This window comes from Felis catus, chromosome A2 (assembly GCF_018350175.1).
Source record: "Felis catus isolate Fca126 chromosome A2, F.catus_Fca126_mat1.0, whole genome shotgun sequence".
Taxonomy (NCBI): Eukaryota; Metazoa; Chordata; class Mammalia; order Carnivora; family Felidae; genus Felis; species Felis catus.
In genome coordinates, this window is record NC_058369.1 from 121,651,752 (window position 1) to 121,677,981 (window position 26,230).

Here is a 26,230-nt window from a genome sequence, read left to right on the forward strand (position 1 = left end):
CTCGAATTCATGAGCTGTGAGATCGTGACCTGAGCCGAAGTCGGATGCTCAACCGACTGAGCCACCCAGGCGCCCCTAGTTTTTTAATAAAGCTACAGTAAGTGTGGTATTGCTGAAAGAACAGACAAATAGATCAATAGAACAGAACCGAGAGCTCCGAAGCGGACTCACATAAATACAATGAACTGATATTTGACAAAGGAATGGAAGCAAATACAATATGCAAAAGATAGTCTTTTCAACAAATGGTCCTGGAATGACTGGACATCCACATGCAAAAAGACGAATCTAGACACAGGCCTTATATTCTTCACCAAAATCAATTCAAAATGGATCAGAGACCTGAATGTAGGATGCAAACCTATGAAACTCCTAGGAGACAATATAGGAGAAAATCTAGATGACCTCGGGTATGACGATGATTTCTTAAATACGACACCAAAGGTACATGAAAGAAGTCATTGGTAAGCTGGACTTTATGGAAATTAAAAATGCATGCTATGCAAAAGACAGTGTTGAGAGAATGAGAGAAAAGCCACAGAACTGGGAGAAAATATTTGCAAAAGACATATCTGATAAGGGACTATTATGCAAAATATGCAAAGAACCCTTAAAGCTCACAAATAAGAAAACCAACAACCTGATTAAAATCTCAGCAGAAAAACCTGAAAAGACACCTCACCAAAGAATACATACAAATACGGGGTGCCTGGGGGTGGTCAGTCATTTGAGCACTGACGGCGTAGAGCCTGCTTGGGATTCTCTCCCTCTCCCTCTCTCTCTCTCTCTCTCTCTCTCTCTCTCTGCCCCTCCCCCACTCTCTCTCTCTCAAAATAAATATTTTTTTTAAAAAAAGAGAGAGAATACATACAGATGGCAAAGAAATATATGAAAAGATACTCCACATCTTACTTCATTAGGGAGATGCAACTTAAAATAAGATACCACCTCACACCTATGAGAATGGCCAAAATCCAGAACACCGACAGCACCAAATGTTTGGGAGGATGTGGAGAGACAGAATTCTCATTCTCTGCTGTTGTTGATGCCAAACGGTAGAGCTACATGGAAGATCACTTGGAAGTTTCCTATAAAACTAAACATACTCTTAACATATGACCCAGAAATTGTGTTCTTTGGTTGTAAGTCAAATGAGCTGAGAAGTCATCTGGCATCGTTACTCATAATAGCCCAAACTCGGAAGCAATCAAGGTCTTTTAGTAGGTAAATGGATGTATAAACTGCGGTACATCCAGACAATGGAATAGTATTCAGTGCTGAAAAGAATGGAGCCATCAAGCTATGAAGACTTCATGACAGATTAAGTGAAAGAAGCCAATATGAGTAGGCTTTATACTGTACGATTCCAACTACATGAGATTCTGGAAAAGGCAAAACCATGGAGATGGTGAAAAGATCAGTGATCATCAGGGGCCAGTGGGAAAGGAGGGATGAATAGTAGGAGCACAGAGGATTTTTAGGGCAGTGAAATTATTCTGTATGACACTATAATGGTAGATACGTGTGATTATACATTTGTCGAAATCCATAGAATGTACAACACCGAGAGTGAGCCCTAATGTGAACTATGGACTTTGGTTGGTAATGATGTGTCAATGTAGGCTCATCGATTGCAACAAATATACCACCCTGGTGAGGGATGTTGATAAGGGGTAGGCTGTGGTGCGTGGCCATAGAGTTATATGGGAACTCTGTTCTTTCTACTCAGTGTTGCTGAAACTGCTCTAAAAATGTCTGTTTAATAAATATTTTAGATAATTCAATATGCACTTACCGTGTGACCTTGTCCTTCCACTCCTAGGTATTTACACAAGAGAAACGAAAACGAATGCCCACACAAGGACCAGGACACAAATGTTCAGAGCAGTGTTATTCATATGAGCTAAAAACTGGAAACAACACAAATGTCCATCAGTGGGTGAGTGGATAAATAGGGCATATCTATGAAGCAGAACGCTGCTAACAATAAAAAGGAACACGCTGCTGATATCCGTCATTACACTGAGTCAAAGAAGCCAGAAGCAAAGGGTACATATTATATAATGCCATTTATATAAAATTCTAGAAAATGTAAATTAATCTGTGCGGTGACAAGACAGATCAGCAATGTGGAGCCCAGGGGTGGAGGAGGAAATTACCACATGGGGCATAAGGAGACTTTGGGGGGCAATGGAAATGTTCTATGTCTTAACCGTGGCTGTGATTTCTACACATGTGTATTCCTATTAAAAGTCATCAAAGCGCACACTTTAAAAGGGTGTAGTTCATTATATGTAATTACATCTCAATCCAGTACAAAAAAATCTAACCACTTAAATTAACAAAGGGCTTTCACTTGAATCAGGTTTGTTGAAAAATTGAGCATTAGGACTAAAGAAAAGCCGGATCTGGAGGAGAATATGTACTAAAAGCTATCAAAATGATTTTTTGGTCCAGCGTTTCCACATCAGGAAATTGATTTTAAAGAAATCACAAGAATGTCCATCCTCATATTACTCATAAAGGACAAACTGAAATGACCTAATGGTTAATAAAGGGCATTATGGCATACACATATGCTATTCCATTATCTAACATGAAAAGTCATGTTATTTAAGGGTATTTATTGACACAGACTTTTACAATACACTAATGAGGGGAAGGGGGAGTCTGTTTACCAACACACATATACGGTATGATCCCATCTTTAAAAAATACCATTATGTCCCTAAATACATAGAAGAAGTCTGGGTGGTAGTAGTCACATGGGTGGGTATGACATCCACATGGGTGGATCCAACATCTGTTCTCTCTTCCATGGTGGTAGAATGTTTGACAGGGTTCATGTTCATCCAGCTGAAGGCTACATTTCCCAGCCTCTGTGGCAGCTACATATGACTGTGTTCAAGCTAATGGGATCTGAACAGAAGTGTTCGCGACTACAGGTGATTTCTCTGAAAGGGAAGGGACACGTTCTCCCCGGTCTTTCCACCTTTTCCAATGGCGGAATGAAGCAGCGGTGAAGAGCCATCGTGGACCATGCACACAGGGGAAAGAGCCAGGAATGTTGGAGCAAGAAGATGTAAAAAACCGGGGCCTCTGACCGTGTCACAGAGCAGAGCCAAATTACCGACTCCAGTGTTTGCATGAAAGGGAAGTGAAATCCTACGCTTTTTAAGCAACGATTTTTCTTTAGGTCTCTTAAATGTGGCGAATCAATATCTATCCTACTCAATGCATGTAGGGAAAAGACAGGTTAAAAAAGGGAGTGGTAGGGGCGCCTGGGCGGCTCAGTCAGTTAAGCGTCCGACTTCAGCTCAGGTCACCATCTCGCGGTCTGTGAGTTCGAGCCCCGCGTCGGGCTCTGGCCTGATGGCTCAGAGCCTGGAGCCTGCTTCTGATTCTGTGTCTCCCTCTCTCTCTGTCCCTGCTCCGTTCATGCTCTGTCTCTCTCTGTCTCAAAGATAAATAAAACGTTAAAAAAAAAAAATTAAAGAAGGGAGTGGTTAAGAGAGAAATGCAGCTGATAGGTCAAATAAGGTGGGGGCCGAAGTGCTGGTGACCCCGGGGAGAGCGTTTTCAAGGGGGGATAAGATCAGAAGCTCAGTTCTAAGAGTCAACTCCAAGTGAGGAAGGATGGACAGTAAATGTAAGCACGCTGCCAAGTTTCGCCATAAAGGAGGTAATAACTAGGTAATAACTGGAGAGCGACGCAGGGTGTTGGAGAAAAATCCTGCCTCTCCTCCCTTGCACTCTTCGATGGCGTTCTCGGAGAACAGGAACCTCTCCTAACAGTAATGGCGAATGTTCCCAGCCTGTTTTACTTACTGACGATTGTGTAAAAGTTACTCCAAACTACTGTGCCCTTCAACCGTGTTACATCTCAATAAAGCTGTTGTTACAAAGAAAGCAACCTACTACAGAATAGAGGACTATTTCAGCACATTGTGGTATATTCAGTAGGTGGACTCTTTTTTTTTTTTTGGTGCAGTTTGGGTGAGCAGTTCTTTTTTTTTTTTAGGATTTTTTTTTTTTAATATGAAATTTATTGACAAATTGGTTTCCATACAACACCCAGTGCTCATCCCAAAAGGTGCCCTCCTCAATACCCATCACCCACCCTCTCCTCCCTCCCACCCCCCATCAACCCTCAGTTCTCAGTTTTTAAGAGTCTCTTATGCTTTGGCTCTCTCCCACTCTAACCTGTTTTTTTTTTCCTTCCCCTCCCCCATGGGTCCCTGTTAATTTCTCAGGGTCCACATAAGAGTGAAACCATATGGTATCTGTCTTTCTCTGTATGACTTATTTCACTTAGCATCACACTCTCCAGTTCCATCCACGTTGCTACAAAAGGCCATATTTCATTTTTTCTCATTGCCACGTAGTACTCCATTGTGTATATAAACCACAATTTCTTTATCCATTCATCAGTGGATGGACATTTAGGCTCTTTCCATAATTTGGCTATTGTTGAGAGTGCTGCTATGAACATTGGGGTACAAGTGGCCCTATGCATCAGTACTCCTGTATCCCTTGGATAAATTCCTAGCAGTGCTATTGCTGGGTCATAGGGTAGGTCTATTTTTAATTTTCTGAGGAACCTCCACACTGCTTTCCAGAGCGGCTGCACCAATTTGCATTCCCACCAACAGTGCAAGAGGGTTCCCGTTTCTCCACATCCTCTCCAGCATCTATAGTCTCCTGATTTGTTCATTTTGGCCACTCTGACTGGCGTGAGGTGATACCTGAGTGTGGTTTTGATTTGTATTTCCCTGATAAGGAGCGACGCTGAACATCTTTTCATGTGCCTGTTGGCCATCCGGATGTCTTCTTTAGAGAAGTGTCTATTCATGTTTTCTGCCCATTTCTTCACTGGGTTATTTGTTTTTCGGGTGTGGAGTTTGGTGAGCTCTTTATAGATTTTGGATACTAGCCCTTTGTCCGATATGTCATTTGCGAATATCTTTTCCCATTCCGTTGGTTGCCTTTTAGTTTTGTTGGTTGTTTCCTTTGCTGTGCAGAAGCTTTTTATCTTCATAAGGTCCCAGTAATTCACTTTTGCTTTTAATTCCCTTGCCTTTGGGGATGTGTCGAGTAAGAGATTGCTACGGCTGAGGTCAGAGAGGTCTTTTCCTGCTTTCTCCTCTAAGGTTTTGATGGTTTCCTGTCTCACATTTAGGTCCTTTATCCATTTTGAGTTTATTTTTGTGAATGGTGTGAGAAAGTGGTCTAGTTTCAACCTTCTGCATGTTGCTGTCCAGTTCTCCCAGCACCATTTGTTAAAGAGGCTGTCTTTTTTCCATTGGATGTTCTTTCCTGCTTTGTCAAAGATGAGTTGGCCATACGTTTGTGGGTCTAGTTCTGGGGTTTCTATTCTATTCCATTGGTCTATGTGTCTGTTTTTGTGCCAAGGTGGACTCTTTTATAGCAATTACCAGCGATAAGAAGAGTATCAGGTAACACTGGGAACTGTTTATAAATGGGGACAAATGGAAAAGGCAGCACGAAGTTCTGAGCACGCTGAAAATTTTGTAGAAATGTGGGTGTGCAGGCAAGGCTAGAAGAGCTTCTGCAAGAGGAAAATACCTTCGTTGGGGAGGTAGAACACCATGGATTTTCCCCCTTTAATTGGCATTTTCTGCGATGTTGCTGTATTTTCTAATTAGGCTCCTGATCCTTTTGTTTTGCGTCCCTTCGGTTCTGTTCGTGTCAGGCCTCTTCCGCACGTGCTCTGACAGAGCAGGTCCTGTGTCGGTCTACAGTACTTTGTTCCTGTGTGGCCCACTCCCGAGGCAGCAGGGACACTTGCACGGGGCTTTAGATGGGGGCAGTGGCGCGGCCTGGAGTGACGCAGCGCTTGTGTGTTCGTCAGTCCTAATAACAGGCTTGCTCCCTCTCCTGCCTGGGGCTGTCACACGGGCTTCCAGGCGCAGACAGTTTCTATTTCATAATCACTTCCTTATTAGTCATTGTCTTCCCACTTCCCCTTTCTGCCACCTTCGAAAACACACTGGTTTAGCAAGCCCCGCGTGCCTGAATCACGGCCAGGCTTCCCGCTCCCCGTCTGCCCGCCCCAGCTGCTCGCCCTTCGTTTAGCAAACGAGACAAGGCTTCACTTACCTTGGCAGCATCTGAAGATGGAGAAACAGCTACTACCTGTGTCAGCGGCAAAGTGTCCCGCCTGCCCCTCCCTCTCTCTCCCTCGCTCCTGACTTAGTCTCTTTTCACGGAGAGGCTACTTGGGGAAACATGCTATTATGCTTTCCTAGGTGTCACGCAATTACAAAGGCAATTTTCCAGGGAGATGGGCTCAGCAGGCCAGTGCCCCAAAATGGGGACAGAAGGGAGTTAGGCCTTTTCATCATACCCCATTGGCTCCAAGTCCCCATTTTGCTTGCCATGATGGTGCTCGCTGTCTGCTTAAGGTCAGCCCTGCCCCTCCCGATGATACACACAGAAAGACAGCCGATGGCAGCCTGACATTTACAGTCTCGTGGGCCATGCTGTCTGCATTCCCAGAGTCAAGTGCGGGCAGCAGGTCCCTGATAAAGGCTTGCAAGTCAGAGCCAGAGAGGCGCCTGCCAAGTCCCTGTCACCTGGCTGCATGCAGGAGCCAGAGGGGTGGGGCGGACAGCCAGCGTGCCAAGGGTACAGGTGCAGCTCCAGCCGTGGGTTCTGCCGGGCAGGCCCTTTGGCTGTAAGCAGCCAACCTGATGTCTGTTACACTGTTCCCCAAGGTGGCCACGCTAAGGCTCAGTGCAACACAGTAGAATGACCAGTATGCTGTCCAATTGATTGGTTCTTCAAATGAGACTTTTTGCTTTGGGAAGAAGGCCAGTTTCCAGTGAGGGCAGCCTAGGCAGTGCCGGAAAAAAATGTAGGTGCTCGGCAGCGCGTGGGGCATCTATGTGGCCTCCAACAGCTGTCATTTTGGGCCCACTGATTCTTGTGTCTACCCCAAAGCAGTCTTTCAGAGCCGTCTTCTCTCTTACATTTCCTCCCTTACCCTTAGCCTTCCTCACTCGCTTTTTGACACTCTGTTTTACATCTGCACAAAACTTTTGGCAGAAATACATTTTGGGGGCGCCTGGGTGGCTCAGTCGGTTAAGCGGCCGACTTCGGCTCAGGTCACGATCTCGCGGTCCGTGGGTTCGAGCCCCGCGTCGGGCTCTGTGCTGACCGCTGAGAGCCTGGAGCCTGTTTCAGATTCTGTGTCTCCCTCTTTCTCTGACCCTCCCCTGTTCATGCTCTCTCTCTGTCTCAAAAATAAATAAATGTTAAAAATAAAAATAAAAAAAAAAAAGAAATACATTTTGCAAGCTATAGTCACAGTAAGAATGCCAGGTGCCATCTGAGTGGGAGAGACGTCAAGCAACGTATAATGATGTGCTCTGTTGCAGCTGGGATCCTTCACCCTTTCTCTCTCCTCTTCTGCCTTTCCCGGATCCCCTACTGGGCAAGAGAATGCAAGCATAGGAACAGGTGCGCATCTCCTTTCCCCTCCTCCACATTCTGGAAGGCAGTACAGTACCAAGAAGTCTTCCTTCGCAGTGTTTGTGATTTACATAATGAAAAATGCTTCCTGTCTGTGCCCATTTCATTATTATGGTAAATAGACAGTATTCCAAAACAGTGGGGAAGAGTTATCAAGTTGGACCCTCAATGATTTAAAATTACATTTATTCAAAACCACAAGGAGATACCAACCTCACACCTGTCAGAATGGCTAACATGAACAACTCAGGCAATGACAGATGTTGGCAAGGATGCGGAGAAAGAGGATCTCTTTTGCGTTGTTGTTGGGAATGCAAGCTGGTGCAGCCACTCTGGAGAACGGTATGAAGGTTCCTCAAAAAACTAAAAGTGGAACCACCCCACCACCCAGCAATTGCACTACTAGGCATTTATCCACAGGATACAGGGGTGCTGTTTCACAGGGACACATGCACCCCCATGTTTATAGCAGCACTATTGACAATACCCAAAACATGGAAAGAGCCCAAATGTCCATTGATGGATGAATGGATAAAGAAAATGTGGTGTGTGTGTGTGTGTGTGTGTGTGTGTGTATATATATATATATAATGGAGTATTACTCGGTAATCAAAAAGAATGAAATCTTGCCATTTGCAACTACGTGGATGGAACCGGAGGGTATGACGCTAGGTGAAATTAGTCAGAGAAAGACAAAAATCATATGACTTCACTCATATGAGGATTTTAAGAGACAAAACAGATGAACATAAGGGAAGGGAAGCAAAAATAATCTAAAAACAGGGAGGGGGACAAAACAGAAGAGACTGATAAATATGGAGAACAAACTGGGGGTTGCGGGAGGGGGGATGGGCTAAATGGGTCAGGGGCACTAGGGAATCTACTCCTGAAATCGTTGTGGTGCTATATGCTAACTAATTTGGATGTAAATTTTAAAAAATAAAACTAAAAAAAAAATGCTAACTATAATATAAAAAAGGGATGGTGTTGGAAATCCCTCGGACATCCTAAGTACTGGTAATGAAGATTTTATTTATTTTTTTTTTAATTTTTTTTCAACGTTTTTATTTATTTTTGGGACAGAGAGAGACAGAGCATGAACGGGGGAGGGGCAGAGAGAGAGGGAGACACAGAATCTGAAACAGGCTCCAGGCTCCGAGCCATCAGCCCAGAGCCTGACGCGGGGCTCGAACTCACGGACCGCGAGATCATGACCTGGCTGAAGTCGGACGCTTAACCGACTGCGCCACCCAGGCTCCCCTGGTAATGAAGATTTTAGATTTGATCTCCACTTTTGGTGGATTGAGACACTTGACGGACAGATACGACTTGACTGTCCTGAACTGCAGACCCTTGTCAGTCCCCAGGAGGTGATGAAGTCCTTGAAGGTAGACTGTGTCATGTGGAAACATTTTTGCAGCTCTACAAGGTCTGGCGCAGGAGGGAGTCAGTAACTATCTGTTTATTTATTAATAGACAACTGTTTCCTGAAAAGGACCAACAATATCCATATGTTGAACAGGGGTACTTTTATTAGGACAATTAGTTATTTAATAAATGTATGAATTGTATATTCCCTCCATATTTCATCACACCAGGGGAATCAGCTGCTCCGAGGGATACTATTTTCACGTATGGCATCGATTACTAGGAGTCTGTGGGACAATTAGGAGTATTTGTGCAATTTTACAGAGCTGTGACTGCTTACGTGAGCTGCTTTGCTCGACCTGTCTTACTCCAAAGCCCTCTAGGATGTGAGTTCAGGTGTATTCACCCCGTCGCACGGCAGGACCGAACGAGGCTACGGCGTTGGGCGTGGGGCTAGCCTGTGACTCTCTGCCCAGGTGTACGTCACTGTCACCTGTGGAACTTCTTGAACAACACCTGTTGCCCGGGCTCCTCCCAGGACCGATTAAATCAAGATCTCTGGAGCGGAGTCCAGGTATCATATTTTTCAGGCTCTCTAGAGGAGTCTCAAATGGAGCCAGGGCTGGTACCTTCTGGAAAGCCAGAGGGAGGAAGAGGCACAAAGAAGGAAGGTAAGAGGAGAGCATTCCTTTCTGCTTTCTGCAAGCTCCCAGTTTGCCTTCAGCCAATAGTGCTGCTCAAACTTTAATACGTACGTAGACCACCTGGGGGTCTGGCTGAAATCCAGATTCTGATTCAGGGCTTGAGATTCCGCATTTCTAGTGAACCACCAGACGGTACAGGGGTGGCTGGGTGGCAGGCCACCCTTGGAGTAGCAACGATCCAGAGTTGCAAAGTCCAGTAAGCTGACCATGAGCCACCTGTGGCTACTGGGCAGGTGAAACGTGGCCAGTCCACGTTGCAATGTGCTGTAAGTACAAAATAAACACAAGTTGGAAGCTTTGTTACAAAAAAAGAATGTAAAATATGTCAGTAGTAACTTTTGTAGTGATTACATGTTGAAATGACAATACCTTAAATATAGTGGGTTAAATTAAATGTATTATGGGATTAATTTTACCTGTTTCTTCTCATTTTTAAATTTATTTTAATGTTTACTCATTTTTGAGAGAGAGAGAGAGCAGGGGAGGGGCAGAGAGAGAGGGAGGCACAGCATCTGAAGCAGGCTCCAGGTTCCAAGCTGTCGGCATAGAGCCCAATGCGGGGCTTGAACTCACAAGCTGTGAGATCATGACCTGAGCCGAAGTCGGATGTTTAACCCACAGAGCCACCCAGGCACCTTTCTTCTTACTTTAAAAAAAAAATGTAACTACTAGGTCCGGGCGCCTGGGTGGCTCAGTCAGGCATCTGACTTGGGTTCAGGTCATGATATCACGGTTCATGGGTTCAAGCCCTGCATTGGGTCCTGTGCTGACAGCTCAGAGCCTGGAGCCTGCTTCGGATTGTGTCTCCCTCTCTCTCTGTCCCTCCCCGCTTGCACTCTGTCTGTCTCTCTCTCAAAAATAAATAAACATTAAAAAAAAATTTTAATGTAACCACTAGGAAATTTAAAATTACTTACTAATTGCATCATATTTCTTTTGGACAGTGTTGGTCTAGAATACTGTTCACAGCAACTGCGCGGTGGTGAGAGTATTTAAAGGGGCCTGGATGTGAACGCAGTTGTGGGTGGCTGGTTTCCTGCTTGGAACACAGACTGTCACTCACTGGGTGCTCACCGAGAGCTCTCACTGTTCTAAGTGCTTTGTAGGAATTCACTCACAACAGCCGGTGAGATAAGTGTTACTATAATTTCCACTTAACAGATTGGGGACTTTGAGTCAGAGATAGAATAAGCAACTTGCCTACACTCAGCAAGTGTAGTGAGTTTTAGAAGCCCCTGCTGTAGGCCCTGTCTACCTATGTACGTCCTTCCTCCACAGAGCAAACAGACCAGGGGGCCAAGAGGATGTGCCTCCTGGAACTCGTACTCCCATCCCTATTCTAGAACATGCGCTGGTTACCCAGAATCTCGGAGTTCCCTGCCCACAGAGTTAGAAGGTAATTTGCAAGGCCTATGTGGATCTCTTCCCTGGATCCATCCTCCTAAGGTTGGATTGTTCCTGACGGATCTGGGTTGTGGCTGAGGTCAGCCTTTTGCAGGGGGCAGGAGGCATGGATAGAGCTGCACTGCAAGATGGAACCAGGTTGGAAAGAGAGGTAGGGCAGGCTGGGTGATGGGGGCTTCCAGTCGTGCTGCTGCTCTGGACCCCACTAATGTCAAGAGCAGGCCTAGTGCCCGGATCTACAGGCTGAGGGGCTGACATAGCTGAAGATGGTTGGCTTCCAAGACTTTGCAGGTGACTCTGGGCCTGGAGACTCACCCTCACGTACAACGGCCACAAGGAAAGCCTTACTACGGCGGTGATTGGAGGCCAGCGGTGACCTTCAGAAGTCCTGTTTCTGCCTTGGTATATAAGCCAACGTGGACTCTGACGGTGGCAGTTTCCATGCCTGCCCCTTCCCATTTTCTCCTCAAATGCAAAATGGCCCCCCTTATGGACAGCAGCCCTTTTGTTCTAGAAAGCAAAAAATAAATAAATAAATAAATAAATAAATAAATAAATAAATAAATAAATAAATATAAGACTGTCGAAATCACAGTGCTGGAATGTATTTCAATAGTTTAGTACTACCAGAGGAAAAAAACAAAACAAAACAAAACACCCTGAGCTTTGCTAGAGAGTTCATTCTTGTAGGTGCAAAAGGGAAGAACGAGAATATCTTTGCATTTTTCTTTCTGTAACCTACAGAGGGTGGTTATACGTACCCCTGAATCTTTTGTGCTGAGTGCCATTAGAGCCTTCTCAAGTCTTACAGAGGAAGATTCTGGAAAACACAGCACTGTGGACCCCTACCCTTGCTGGGCGGGTGGCAAGAGACTTTTCAGGGCTCCAGTCCTTGCTGTGAAACATTGTTTTCTTTTGTCTGCCTTCCAGGCGGTTCTTTCCTGGGCATTAGATGGGAATTCAGTGATCAACATCAGGAGAAGCCCTCGCCATAGGCGGCTTTGTTAGCAACATGCAAATATTCCCCTTATCTAGAAGCCTATCCTCAGCCTCCTTCTGACGCTTCCTTTCTTGCCGGATTATCTTTTGAACCGCACGTAAGATAAATTCTTAATATTCCGCTTAACAGCATCTGAAATAAATTCTTGGCTTTCCTCCACTGGGGAGAGGAAGAAGAAAACACAGCAGCAGAGCAAGAATCTAAACAGCCTGCAAGGTCAGGCCAGGGTGAAGGAGATAATCCTTATCTCCTCCGAGATCAAAATAAGAGGCAATTAATTCACTTGGCTGTGCAAGGGGCTCTGGGTAGACATTGAAAGAACTCCCAGATAATGAGGATTTCTGAACTGGGGAATGAATTACCTGGGTGGGATAGAATCTTCTTCCCTGGAGGTACTTAGGAGCTGGAGCAAGAGCCAGGCGGTACGTAAGTGCCGATCGGCTTGCGTGGACGGAGAAGAATTAGCCCTGTGTCTGCTCAGGAGGACGATGAGGGCAGCCAGCTGAATAAAATCCGTCTCTCCCCTCCCTTCTAGGTCTTCTCAGGCAATTCACATAAACCAGGCCAGCTGTGATAAAGACCTTGCATTGTAGATTTCTAAAACGCTTTCATGTTTTCCATTGGTTCTTACAGTGGCTGCTCCACGAGTTAGCTGGAAAACGCTTGTATTACGGCCATGGGGAGGGGACAGCAGAGTGTGGGGAGCTGCTCCCCCTCGCACAGCTGGTTAGCACCAGGGCCGGGACTACCACTGGGCTCCGGATGCGTTGCTCTTTTCCACTGAAGGTTGAACACTGAATCCGGTGAAGTATTAGGGGTGGTGGGGATTCCGCGATAGCTTACATGGCATTTCTGAAAATCTTCAATGTGTTTAAAAATGAAAATAATGTGGACTTCTCACCTTACCTCCTTGTTAATGTTTGGCTGGAGGGTGGGATGGCTTGAGCGTTATTAGAATTGACACGAACCACAGATGCCACCACATTGAAAAAAACAAGGTGGGGGCGGGGGGTTGCTGTCCTCTGCCCAATTGCACGGTCTGCTTCCCTGTGAGGCTTTGTCCCAGGGGCTTGACGCCAAACCAGAAAACTCTGGGGAACAGCATTGCTGCAAAGAGCCCAGTCTCGCTCCAGGCAGATAAACCAGATGATTTGGTTACGGCTTCATCGGCCCGACTCAGTCCTGCATGGCTGCTTTCCTTAAGAAATCGAGAGTAAAACTGAATTTTAAAAAATAATGATGGGGCGCGTCGGTGGCGCAGTCGGTTAAGCGTCCGACTTCAGCCAGGTCACGATCTCGCGGTCCGCGAGTTCGAGCCCCGCGTCGGGCTCTGGGCTGATGGCTCGGAGCCTGGAGCCTGTTTCCGATTCTGTGTCTCTCTCTCTCTCTGCCCCTCCCCCGTTCATGCTCTGTCTCTCTCTGTCCCAAAAATAAAATTAAAAAACGTTGAAAAAAAATTTATAAAAAAAAATAATGAAAACCACTCTATATCTCTCCTATGGATCTGAAGTCAAAGAAGGGTGGAGCTGAGTTTCTGTGTTCAGAGGGCTTTTCCAGGGAAGTGACAGGTGGGGTGTAGACCTAACGTGGAATCCTGGAAATGGGCTGGCTGCAAGTATTCACCTTCGAATCAATTGCAAATGCCTTTCTGGCTGCCCACCACCTCCGACTGCAGCCCTCACCTAGTCTCGTTTTAAGGTACAGGCTTGTTACAAAAACGTCACATGGAGATCAGCAATGTCTGTGAAAATCAGAAAAATAAACATTTGGTATTCCATAGTATTTGTAAACATGAAAAAAACAAAGACCTTTTTAATACTTCTATAGGAAATACCACTCTGGGACTTGAGAAGAAGGGGTTAGATTTTTCTGCTTTAAATTTTGGCTACGTATATTATATATATTATATATATTATATATATATGTATATGTGTGTGTCTACATATATTATATATATAATATACACACACATACATAGATACATATACACATACACACACACCTATGTAGACACGCACATATTTGCATATGTGTATGAATCCCTTAGACACACACCCTCTTCCAGATAAATCATCCAAATCTGTATTTGCCTGTGTGCAAACATACCATACAGATCCAACACACACACACACACACACACACACACACACACACCAGAACCCACAGAACTGAGTTCCAGCAATTTTTGTTTTGTTTTGTTATCTACTGATGATGGCACCTTTAATCTTACCCTTTTGTAACAGAAGGTCTGGGGCTCCTGGCTATGACACTGAACAGTGTTTTCTTCCCTTAAGTTCATTTATTTATTGGGGGGGAGGAGGGGCAGAGAGAGAGAGAGGGAGACAGTGACTCCCAAGCAGGCTCCACGCCGTCAGCGCCGAGCCCCACACGGGGCTCGATCCCATGAACCGTGAGATCATAACCTGAGCTGAAACCAAGAGTCTGATGCTTAACCAACTGAACCACCCAGGCGCCCCACCAAACAAGTTTTTTTTTTTAATCTGAGAAAGGAAGGAAGGAAGAAAGGAGGAGTTTTAGCAGAATTAGTTGGGTGGTAGAGGCCTCTCGAAAGCACCTTGCCTCTCACAGGTAGCAGAGAAGGAAGAACAAGAAACTGGAGGGGAGACTTTCCTGCTCACATTTCCTGCACGAAGAAACTCCCTCTTAAAGTGAGTTGGTACAACCCATCTGCAGGGTATATTTGTCTTATCCATCCATTTGGATCCCATTCTTGTTGCAGAAATTATCCTTGAGAGGCAATGGAACAAATGTGCAAAGATGAATATGTTGGGATGCACATTAGTGACAAGCGAGACAATTAAAGACAACGTAACGTCTGTCAAGGCAAGACATTATTTAATGTGCGGTAAATGTATCATGCTATACCCCCACGTATCACAATGAACTGCCATTCAAATGGTGATCCATATTCCTTGCCTGGAAAGATAACGAGACGTGCTATTTAATGAGTGTTGACCGTGTGGCAGGTGTTTTACATATATGGTGTTACTCAATGCTCATAACCAAGTTTAAGGGATGATAATCCTCATTTCACCGATGAGGAAAATGGCCTGAGGTTAAGTAGGACCAAATCACAGATTCAGGAAGCAGTCGGTTAAGATTTAAACTTTACAGCCCACTGTCGAAACATCTTTGCCCATAGCCCTTTTTTTTTTCTTTTTTAATTTTCGAGACAGAGAGAGAGAGCACAAGCCGGGGAGAGGGGCAGAAGAAGTGAGAGAGAATCTTAAGCAGGCTCCATGCTCAGCGAGGAACCAGATCCACAGCCCTGGGATGATGAGCTGCGCTGAAATCGAGAGTCGGATGCTCGACCAAGTGAGCCACCCAGGTGCCTCTCACAGCACCTTTTTGGATGAAATGATTAAGGTAATAAAGGGACTCCATTTACACAAGTCCGTATACAGAAACAGGAAAGCAGGAGAGTTGGAGAAATCACCCAATGGGTGAGACCTACAGGCTTTGGAGTAAGAGTGAGATCAAATCCCAGCTCCCCACATAACCTCGAGCAAGTAACTGGACATCTCTAGCACTTCGGTTCTCGTAATTATAAAAGAAAGGCAATGTGGCCCATCTCATGAATTTGTTATAAGATTAAACACTAATTGGGAGCTGTCATAGAATGCAAAGAGACATCTGGAAAGCTGTTCACCTATGTACAGACAGAGGTCGTATCACTAAGGAGCAATATTTGGAGGTGATTTTTTTTTTTCTGCGTGTCTTCATATCGTTTTCAAGACAGGAAATCCAGGAAAGCTTTTGTTTGTTTGTTTGTTTTGGAAAATAATAATCAGGTGGCAAAGAATGGGGGTGAGGAGGAAAAGGGAGAGAAGATGAATTCAGTGAAGGGGATGTGGTACCATCCTTGCTAAACTGTTGCCAGGGGGGTTGAGAGCTTGAATCAGAGTGTTCTGCCTCATGAATGAGCATAATGTGTATTTTCATCAGCTCAAAGAACATTCGGTAGGAGTCACACAGGTCTGATTGTAGAGGAGGACTTTTGCTAGGGCTGCTGTTACCAGGCCTGGCCCGTGTGTCTGTGCCCTTGGCCAAACTCCTGACTTCTCCAGAAGCTCTGCTCTTTCCTCTGGGAAGGAAAGCAGTCTGAAAAAGGAATCGTGTGAAGATATAAGGGATTCGTCAAGTTATGGGAGTCCTCTCTAAGTCATTATATTAATTAAAAAAAAAAAAAAAGAGGGGCACCTGGGTGGCTCAGTCGGTTAAGCGTCTGACTCCGTTTCAGCTCTGGTCATGATCTCAGGGTTAGTGGGTTCAAGCCCCACCCTGTGAGTGCAGAGCCTGCTTAGGATTCTCTCTCTCCCTCTCTCTCTCGGCCCTTCCCCTGCTAGGGTTCTCTCTCTCTCCCTCAAAGTAAACAAATAAAATTAAAAAAAAAAAAAAAAGAATTCAGTGGAACTCTTGGCCTCTGAGGGAGAGACTGTATTTGTCTAACCACTTAAAGTTAATTTAGATTTGTACCAAACTCTTAGAATTATACAGTTTTTAAAATCTTTTTTTAATGTTTATTCATTTTTGAGAGAGACAGAGTGTGAATGGGGGAGGGGCAAAGAGAGAGGGAGACACAGAATCCGAAGCGGGCTCCAGGCTCCGAGCTGTCAGCACAGGACCCAATGCGGGGCTCGAACCCGTGAACCGCGAGATCATGACCTGAGCCGAAGTTGGATGTTTACCCAACTGAGTCACCCAGGAGTCCCAGAATTATACATACATTTTGATCTAGCAATTCTACTTTTAAGAATTTACCCCAAGGAAATAAGCATAAGTATACAAAATGTGTAGCTATAGGAATATTCATTATAGTACCCCTTTATAATTGTGAAAATTAAGTCCTGACTACACGTCCAATAGGGGATTGCATAAATTACATAGCTCTGTTCAGTGTAAAACATAGACCCCTCTCAAAGTGCTGTTGTAGGAGTATGTTTATTGTCATGGTGAAACGTTCACAATATGATATTAAGTAAAAAAAGCCAGGCCCAAAACAAAGTATTCCCAAGGTGAAAAAAGGATATTTACACTAAGGCTTTTGAAACATAGCAAACTGTTAGCAATATTTGTTTCTGAACTGTATGAGATTATTTTCTTCTGTTCACTTATTGAATATATATCATTTGGGGAATAAATAAATAAGTAATGCTATTATAATTTTATTTTTTTAAGGCACAGGAACCCAAAGTATACCCGCACTGCTCTGCATCACCCTAGGCCGCTAGCTTCACGAGGACATGTACCACCCCTGCTTTAGTCCGTCATTATGATGCCAGCACCTGTCACGATGCCTGACATGGTAAAGATCTTCATATATATTTGTCGAATGAATGAATGAAATGTATGAAGAAACAAAGTGGTGGCAACAGGGGGCCCAGATAGAAGAGAAACTCAAAACAAACTCAACATACAGCTGCTTGACCTCCTCCGTGTAATTTGGTAGGTGAGCTCTGTAGGATGAGACCCAGTCATCTTTTTTTTTTAATGCGTATTTATTTATTTATTTAGAGAGAGTTCACGGGTGAATGGGGGAAGAGCGGAGAGAGAAGGAGAAAGAGAATCCCAAGCAGACTCCGCACTCAGCTCAGAGCCCGACATGGGGCTTGATCTCACGACCATGAGGTCATGACCTGAGCTGAAATCAAGAGTTGGATGCTTAACCGACTAAGCCACCCGGGCTTGGTTCATCTTGGAACCCCTCACAGTGCCTTGCATATAGTAGGGGGTGCTCAATAAACGTTGCATGAAAATATAAACAATGGTTTATCTTTTTCCTCCTGGGATCATTTCTGCAGACTTTCCAGTAACATGTAAACGCATGCCTGGTGGCAGGTCATGTGCAAGAACTGTAATAATGGCCATGGCAACAGGAAGCTGTGCCAGTTGGGGTTAGGTTTGTTGTAAAGTAACAGAAAAAAAAAAAAACAACAAAGAATGATTTTTTTAAATGAAAAGTTCATTTCTTTCTAATGTTTAAGAGATCTAGAGGCAGGCAGCCCAGAGTTAGAAGAGAGTTCTGTGGTGTTAGGGACCCAGCTTTATTCTCTTTTTTGCTCTGCCACAATGGCTTCCATTCCCAAAGTCAACTCATGGTCCAAAATGGCTCCTGGAGCTCCAGTCATTTCATCAGAATTCCAGCAAGAAGAAAAGAATAAGAGAAGAGATACCTGCTCCCTCTCCAGAAGTTGCATACATGCCCTCCACTATATCCCATTGACCAGAGCTTTGTCAAGGGAGCCTGATGAATGTAATTTTTATTCTGGGATATCTTGTTCCCAGTTCATGATTGGCGGTTCTCTAACCGTGGAAGAAAAGAAAAACTGATATTGGAAAACAACTGGCAGCTTCTGTCACCGAGGTGTCATTGACCATCCTATCACTAGCCAACCAGAGTCTCATCGAATGCATAGCACCTGCAAAGGAAAGTCACCGGGCACTTGGGGCTGCTGTTGACAAACACTGCACTTTAGTTGCCTTTTAATGACACATTTCCATTTCTAGCACAATCTCTGCCGCTGCCACGGGGGTGATCGGGGTCACTGCTTTCTCCCTAGCAGAGCTGGACCATAAACCAGAAGTCAGCATCTTTCCTGCTTCAGCAATTGCTTATGTCCTGCCGATCATGACTGGCTACAGCATTCAAATCATCAGAGAAATCCAGAAGTGCTGTGAGGGAGTCTCATTACATAAATGAGGAAAGAAACAGAGGAGGCTAAAAGTCTCAGAGTTTATCTTTAAGGTATTGGAGTGAGGCCACGGGGTGCTGCCCTTCCTGACGTCACCATGGGTCTGGCGGGCCACTAGACGTGAGAGGAGAGAAGAAATGGTTGGCCCTTAGAGCAAAAGACAAGGAAGCGTTCTTTCTTTGTGGAAATGATACGAAGCAGAGAATCATAATCCTCTTAGCAGCTGCCATTTGGTTAGGTGTTGGGCAAGCCCTTTGGTTGCCAACATCCAAGGCAGCCCTTCACGATCCTCACTTCCCAGCATGCATGGGCTTACATGGTCCCCTTCTGTGTTGAATCAGGACTGACCTGTAAGACCAACAGAATACAGTGGAGGTGGTGACGTGCGACTCCTGGGGCTAAGTGGTAAAAGGTATTGCAACTTCTGCCTTGGTCCTTGGATGGATTGCACTCGGGGAAGCCAGTCACCATGCACCAAGGACACTCTACAAGTCCTGTAGACAGGCCTGTGTGGAGAGGAAACAAGACATCCTGCTAAGCACCAACTTCTCGACCTAACATAGTGACCAACACTAGATGTGGTTCCTCCAGCTCCTGTCTATCCATCAGATGAACTGCAGCCCAGGCTGCCATTGGGCTGAACTGGATGAGAAGTTCCATCCAGGGGCGTCTGGGTGGCTCAGTCGGTTAAGCATCCACCTTCGGCTCAGGTCACGATCTCATGGGTTCAAGTGGGTTCAAGTCCCGTGTCGGGCTCTGTGCTGACAGCTTGGAGCCTGGAGCCTGGAGCCTGTTTCAGATACTGTGTGTGTGTGTGTGTGTGTGTGTGTGTGTCTCTCTCTCTCTCTACCCGCTCCCCCACCCATCCTCTGTCTGTTTGTCTCTCTCAAGTGAATAAACTTAAAAACAGATGATTTTTTAAAAAAGAAATTCTATCCAGAACCATCCAGCTGAGCCACACCTAAATTCCTGACCCTCAAAAACCATGAGATACTAAAAAGACTTATTGTTGCTTTAAGCCACTCTGTTGGGGGGTAATTTGTCATGCGGCAGTAGATAACTGACACATCCTTTATATATAACGTATTTATCACCACAACACTCTGAACTAGGCATTATGACCCCCATTTTACTGATAGGGAGACCAAGGCCTAGAAAGGTTAGTTTGTTTTCCCCAGTCAGAGCAGCTGGTGAGGCCAAGCTGGCACTCCAGATTAGCTCTGCCCGCACAAAACCTGTGCACTGAACAGCTGCTCGCTGTGCTAGAGACCGTGGGGACCCATCTAGGACTTCCACAATGCCTGGAAACAGAGCTAAATGCTCCCGAATGAACTGAGTGGTCCTGTTACGGTGAGGTTTACCTGCTAACATCTGGGATTACGCAGGCCCCATAGACAGCTGTGGGTCTGTGGCCTAAAATCCACAGCCAGCGTGAAACTCAAGGGCACAGTCATGCTGTGAAACATCAGGCACTGCCTGCCGTGGGAGCCCCATTGAGGCCCTTGGGATGCAGAAATGTTCCTGAAGTCACAGCAGACGTTTAAATTTTTTTTTTTTAACGTTTTATTTATTTTTGAGACAGAGAGAGACAGAGCATGAACGGGGGAGGGGCAGAGAGAGAGGGAGACACAGAATCGGAAACAGGCTCCAGGCTCCGAGCCGTCAGCCCAGAGCCCGACGCGGGGCTCGAACTCACGGACCGCGAGATCGTGACCTGAGCTGAAGTCGGCCGCTTAACCGACTGAGCCACCCAGGCGCCCCCACAGCAGACGTTTAAACAGCCTCAGGACAGTTGTCTCGCATGAGGTCTCACTAGATCAAGTTGTAAAGTTTTCTGAATACAGAGGGCCGGGATGGGGTCTCTGGCCAGGAACGTGGAATGCAATGATCGTTTGCCCTTCGCTTTTTTCCTATGGTGGGTCAGTCTCCATTTAACAACATGGCTGCCTGCCAGTGTGCTGATGGGGCCACATTCAGTCTGTGCCTCCTTGTCAGCAAAAGGATGTGAACGTTCCTCTGAAGGCACATCAAGGAATGGGCTTCTGAGCTCCTCGTTTGAACTAACTGGTTCATGTGTGTCTCATTCTGGCCAGAGCCCTCACTGAGAGACCGGCAGTCACTCGATGTCTAGTGGAAACTTCCGGTCCTGCCGTCCTGTTGACTAAGAAACCCGAGGTCGTGGGTATGAGGTCTGTCCTCATTGCCCAGGCTTCTCTGTTGCACTCCAGACGCAAATCTGCTCTGGCAACCACATGAGCAGTCCAGTAAATGAGGGAGGAAGGTCTCTTTCTGAAGGATGAAATGTCACTTCTGAAACAGAACTCATTCTCTCTTTTCAGCTCTCTCAAACTTTCCGTCCTACGAGTGGTGCCAATATGCCCCTGAGCTCAAAATTTTGGCATCAACATTGACAGTTTCCTCCGTTCGGCCCTTCAAATGGAGCCAGCCATCCAGGCTTCTCAAGTGCGCCTTCAAACTCTCCTAGGATGGTTTCTTTCCATTCCTGCTTTGCCTTTGGGTCGTTACATAGTTGGATACCTGGGCCTAAATTCCCCTTCCCTTCAACGGCTCTAAACTACCCACTGCAATGATCCTACGTTTGTTTGTCTACTTTTCAAGACCCTGCATAATTTTCTCCTGCCTGATTTTATTTTCCACGGCTCTCAATGCTAATCCGTCTACACAGACATGAACATAGACACATCCACACTCCCGTGGGTGTACACGCCTTCCACCATCACCCGCCTTTCCCTCGGGCTGCCTCCTCCTGCACACTTTTGGATGGTCTCTGTAATCCTGGCTTTGTCCGTGGGAACGCACCCCGGGAGGGCGTTTACCACCTCCAGCACCAGTCTACCGTAATCTCTCCTTCGACCACCTCCACAGGCTGTGATTTTCGGCGACAAGCCACACCTCTGCACTTACCCCCGTTTTCCTGATCCCTCAGGCTTCTGGAATCCCCCTGGACTCAAAAAGCCTTCGAGAAAACAAAAGTAGAACCGATGGACGGTAGAGCACCGCGGCTGAGGGCGAGCTCACCAGCACTGCGAGGCAGAACCACTGTCCAGGGACCGCACGGTGCTGAGATCCGTGGCTTGCTGGGCTGAAGGAGAAGCACCCACTAATTGGTTCAGACCACAAAGGTCAACCCCACGAGCATCCGGTAAGACAGGCACGATGAAAGCCACACAAGCCGGGAGAGAAGAAAGCAGCTGTGGTGAGCGGGGCTGGGTGTGATTAGAAGTGGCAACAGGCGCTGTGGACTGCGGTGGAGAAGCAAGTTGATGACGAGGCGACAGGAGACGCCAGCTCTGGGGTCTGCGGGGGTGGCAACAGGCCCACGCTCACTCGTGTGCTCTCTCTCTCTCTGTGCAACAGCCCTTGGAAACGAGGAAGATTCTGGGAACGCAGCAGCTTCCTGTCCTGCCTAGAAGGCATGGTTCTGCTGCCGCGGGTGGAGGGGTGGGGGTGGCCAGCCGCGTGAAACCCCTGGCAGTGTGTGTGACCCCTCTGCATCGCCTGCCAGAGGCTACCACTCAAGTGCCCCCAGGGAGCAAGCAGGGAATGCGCGTGTGCAAGGTGGGGCAGGTATCAGGAACAGAGAGGGGTAGGGACCATGACGAATGGAAGAGCACACACGCCATCAAAAAGCATCCGAGGGGCGCCTGGGTGGCGCAGTCGGTTGAGCGTCCGACTTCAGCCAGGTCACGATCTCGCGGTCCGTGAGTTCGAGCCCCGCGTCGGGCTCTGGGCTGATGGCTCAGAGTCTGGAGCCTGTTTCCGATTCTGTGTCTCTCTCTCTCTCTGCCCCTCCCCTGTTCATGCTCTGTCTCTCTCTGTCCCAAAAATAAATAAACGTTGAAAAAAAATTAAAAAAAAAAAAAAAGCATCCGAAAGCGCATCGTCTTAAGATAGCGTGCAGGCGAAACAAACATGGGTTTGGCCCACATGTGGCCCACAGACACCCCGCCTGTTGTCTCTGGGCTCCGCAGGTGCGTGTGCAGCACACTACAAGGACTGACGATGGCAGGGGTGACCCTGAGTTGCCAACACGTTGGTGAAGCTCTCTCAAACTGCCAGTACGGATGTGGTCCGATGCGGTTATCTTCCCTGGATCTGGGGGGGGCTCAGCTGGATGACACGGCTTCACCAGCCACAGTGTATGCTCAGTGAGCAGTGAGGGATCCTAGCAGCTCCCGTGGCTGCACAGAACTTTATTATTATTTTTTTTTAATATTTATTTATTTTGAGAAGGGGGGAGGGAGGGGCAGAGAGAGAGAGAGAGAGAGGGAGAACGAGAATCCCAAACAGGCTGCACGTTGTCAGCACAGAGCCCATCGCAGGGGCTCGATCTCATGAACCATGAGATCATGACCTGAGCCAAAGTCACGAGTAGGACGCTTAACCCTCTGAGCCCCCCAGACCCCCCACAGAACCTTAGAAAGTCAACGGGGGAGAGGCCTGGAATCTTACTGTTCCCTCAGTAGCAGTCATTGGTGGCTTCCTGCCTTAAAGGCTCAGCCATAGTTACAATTCTCCAGCTGTTACCCCGTAACTCTTCGACTTTCCCTCTCTCTGCCTCTTGGCTTCTACTTGTCCCTGTCTTAACGTTGCTTCTTAGCAACTGCTTATTCGTGATTTGTCTTGCCTTGTGGCTTCTGCCTCTCCTTGCGTGACCCAACTTCCGTTTCATAGGTGAGCCAGTCAACATCTGCCCAGTGCCTTTGCTGCAGAGCTCTTATGCCAGATGGCCTCGTAGGCTACTCACTAACCTACAGATAGATGGGTGCTTTCGGTGAAGTTCCAAGAGTCAGAGTCAACTTTGGCCAGAGAAACATGGTCCTTGGCACAAAGCATGGGACTCATTTATAAAGAGCTACTGATTCTTGCTCTCAGAAGGGGCAGTGAGCATAGCAGATACTTGGAGCGTCGTGCCCACAACACTAAGATATATATAATTTTTTTTTAAGTAATTTCTACTACCCACAATGTGAGGATCAAACTCACAACCCCCAAGACAGAGAGTCTCATGCTCTACCGACCGAGCCAGCCAAGCGCCCCTAAGATGTCTTAAGCTACATTCAGGATACTCTCTTTGTGAAGGCAGGGGGAAAAGTCAGTTCGAATAGGCATGGAAATCAAAGGCTTACCTCTCAGATAAAGTGACAGAATACCCAGTTCAGAGCAGCTGAAATAACTATGGACTCTTCTCCCGCTAGAAGTAGAGATAGGCGGTTATTGGTATTGGTTCAGCCACTCTATGATATTAGGACAACCATCTCTGAGATTCCTTTGGCTTGTACCTCCTGGTTACAAAATTGCTGCTGCAGATCTGTGTTCAAGAACGAAGGAAGGTTCGGGGCACCTGGGTGGCTCAGTCGGTTAAGCGTCTGACTTCGGCTCAGGTCACGATCTCACAGCTTGTGGGTTCGAGCCCCGCATCGGGCTCTGTGCTGACAGCTCGGAGCCTGGAGCCTGCTTCGGATTCTGTGTCCCCCTCTCTCTCTGCCCCTCCCCCACTCACACGCCCTCTTAAAAATAAACATTAAAAAAGAAAAAAGAATGAGAGAAGGTTCTTACCAGCTGAGTCGGTCCCTTTTATCAGAAGAGCTAAAGCCTTCCTAGAACCCACCCACCTTCACCAGTCCACTTTCCCTTAACATCTCTCTGGCCTGGGCTGTGGCGCCCTAGTTGTAGGCAGGCTGGGAAATCGAGTGCCTCGCTCTCTAGTGAGATTGATAGCACCTTGTTTCTTACGCGTAGGGATTTTCTCACGTTGTGTGTTCAATGCACCATACAGCATTGGGCGCCTTAGGAAGGAAGTATGAAGTAACAAAAAAAAGCACAGAAAAAAGGATAGGTTTAAACACCAGCTCCATGATTTCCTCTGTAATCAAAAGCAATGAACTTGCTGAAAGTCATCCTCAAGCTAAAGAAAAAGGGGTACCAAATACTTCCTTGCAGGGCTGTTGTGAGAATTAAATAAGATAGTGTGTTTACAATCCTTGGCCAGGAAGAGATACCCCCAAGTGATTACTGTTCTACCATGGTCTGTTGTCTTCTGTTTGATGGGCACACGGTGGGTGGACACATGGTGGAAGGCAGTAGAGCTTGACGGTCAAGAGCACAGGCCCCAAAGTCAGGCGGTTGGGTCCAGTCTCATTCTCCACCACTTACTAGCTGTGTGACCTCGGAGAAGTTTGCAGTCTCTCTGAGCTTCAGTTCCCTCCTTGGAGACTAGAGGTAATAGACCATAGCTCATAGGGGTACACTTGGAAGAAAAGAAGAGATAATGTCCCTTTTAAAGCACTGGGCCTGGGCCACAAAGCACACATGCGGTAAATGTTGGCCATTATTATTAATTGCCGGGGTGCCTGGGTGGCTCAGTCGGTCGAGCTCAGCTCGAGACTTCGGCTCAGCTCATGATCTTACAGCTCATGAGGTTGAGCCCCGCGTCGGGCTCTGTGCTGACGGCTCAGAACCCGGAGCCTGCTTCGGATTCTGCGTCTCCCTCTCTCTCTGCCCCTCCCCCACTCATGCTGTCTCTCAAAAATGAATAAATGTTAAAAAAAGACTAAAATATATATATATATATTAATTGCATTTTTTTCTCCCTTGGCCCAGAACTAAAACCTATTGAACCAGAAGAGCAAGTACCTTGCTGTTGAAACTTTTAAAACCAAGTAGTCTTCAATGCCCTAAAATACACAAACTATTCGAACCGGAAGCAGCAGCGCACCAAGAGTCGGGGAGTGTCGGAGCAGGTGGGGTGGGGTGGTCTGCCCTGGATTCAGGCAATAAGAAGGTACATTGTCTGCAGAGAACTCTTTTAATAATAATTTTTTTTGACACAGGGCTCGATCTCGCGGCCATGAGCTCGTGACCCGAGCTGAAATCCGATGCTTAACTGACTGAGCCACCCAGGTGCCCCAATAACTACTTTAAAACCCCCAAGTAAGATAAAAAAAATTTATTTGCTTTTCATTACCACCATGTGCCAAGATTTCTAAACAATGTAAGTGATCAAATAGACTCCCCAAACCCCATCACGTTTGCCCAAGTTCTAAAGGATTGCTACAATTACTGTTGAGTTTTAAGAATAGGCAAGCTTCGCATTAGCACATTTTTATTAGCCTTTAATAAATATCGCATTCTACTGGAGAATTCCAAGTTCTACAGTCAGCCTCTGACACCCGCAGAGTCTGGCCCTAACTGTTTGGAATCACAAGAGCCCCCTTCAGCTTGTCTGCAATTCCCTAGTCCTTCACTCTCCTGCATGTAAACCACAGCCTCTGGATCGACCATGAGAACGCAGGGCCCCTAGAGACAAAGAGAGGAAACTCGAGTCACTTCAATTCTGTGTGGCTTCGGGGAATTTGATGTGTATTGAAAGTTAAAACAGCTACCAGACGGTGAACTGCAAGGTGTGATATTTTCGTTTGGCAGATGCAAATTTTATTTCATACGTGGTATATCGTACCCCAGTTGAGTGAACTTTTAAAGTAAACTCCTTCTTTGAAGTTATGTCTTTGCTTTTAAAATTAAAG

The 26,230-nt window shown here is 46.4% G+C and overlaps 4 long non-coding RNA genes across 13 annotated transcripts in view; 2 read left to right on the plus strand and 2 right to left on the minus strand.

Moving 5' to 3' along the window:
* Positions 1–2,266, plus strand: part of LOC109497518 — a 39,179-nt gene extending 36,913 nt beyond the window's left edge. For all 6 annotated transcript variants that reach the window (XR_006594335.1, XR_006594338.1, XR_006594337.1 and 3 more), the window contains one exon: positions 1,823–2,266. This is a non-coding gene — a long non-coding RNA (uncharacterized LOC109497518). The remainder of the gene's footprint in view (positions 1–1,822) is intronic.
* Positions 2,267–9,004: 6,738 nt separating this feature from the next.
* On the minus strand, positions 9,005–12,465 carry LOC109497519. Its single transcript, XR_006594342.1, has 4 exons — positions 12,333–12,465; positions 11,732–11,911; positions 11,286–11,480; positions 9,005–9,830 (listed from the first exon to the last, which is right to left on the minus strand). It is a non-coding gene; the product is annotated as an uncharacterized LOC109497519 (long non-coding RNA).
* A 175-nt stretch (positions 12,466–12,640) lies between these two features.
* LOC111556263 lies at positions 12,641–21,767 on the plus strand. Of its 5 annotated transcripts, none has more exons than XR_006594339.1 (4): positions 12,641–12,773; positions 14,711–15,357; positions 17,170–17,296; positions 21,023–21,310. It is a non-coding gene; the product is annotated as an uncharacterized LOC111556263 (long non-coding RNA). The 5 variants fall into 5 exon arrangements; XR_006594340.1 differs by lacking the exon at positions 12,641–12,773 and adding an exon at positions 14,425–14,639 and having other exon boundaries at positions 15,168–15,357; XR_002740545.2 differs by lacking the exons at positions 12,641–12,773; positions 21,023–21,310 and adding an exon at positions 17,506–18,140 and having other exon boundaries at positions 14,421–15,357.
* Positions 13,523–21,718, minus strand: LOC123383922. The gene is made up of 3 exons (XR_006594343.1): positions 21,609–21,718; positions 19,032–19,189; positions 13,523–13,711 (listed from the first exon to the last, which is right to left on the minus strand). It is a non-coding gene; the product is annotated as an uncharacterized LOC123383922 (long non-coding RNA).
* Positions 21,768–26,230: the final 4,463 nt, after the last annotated feature.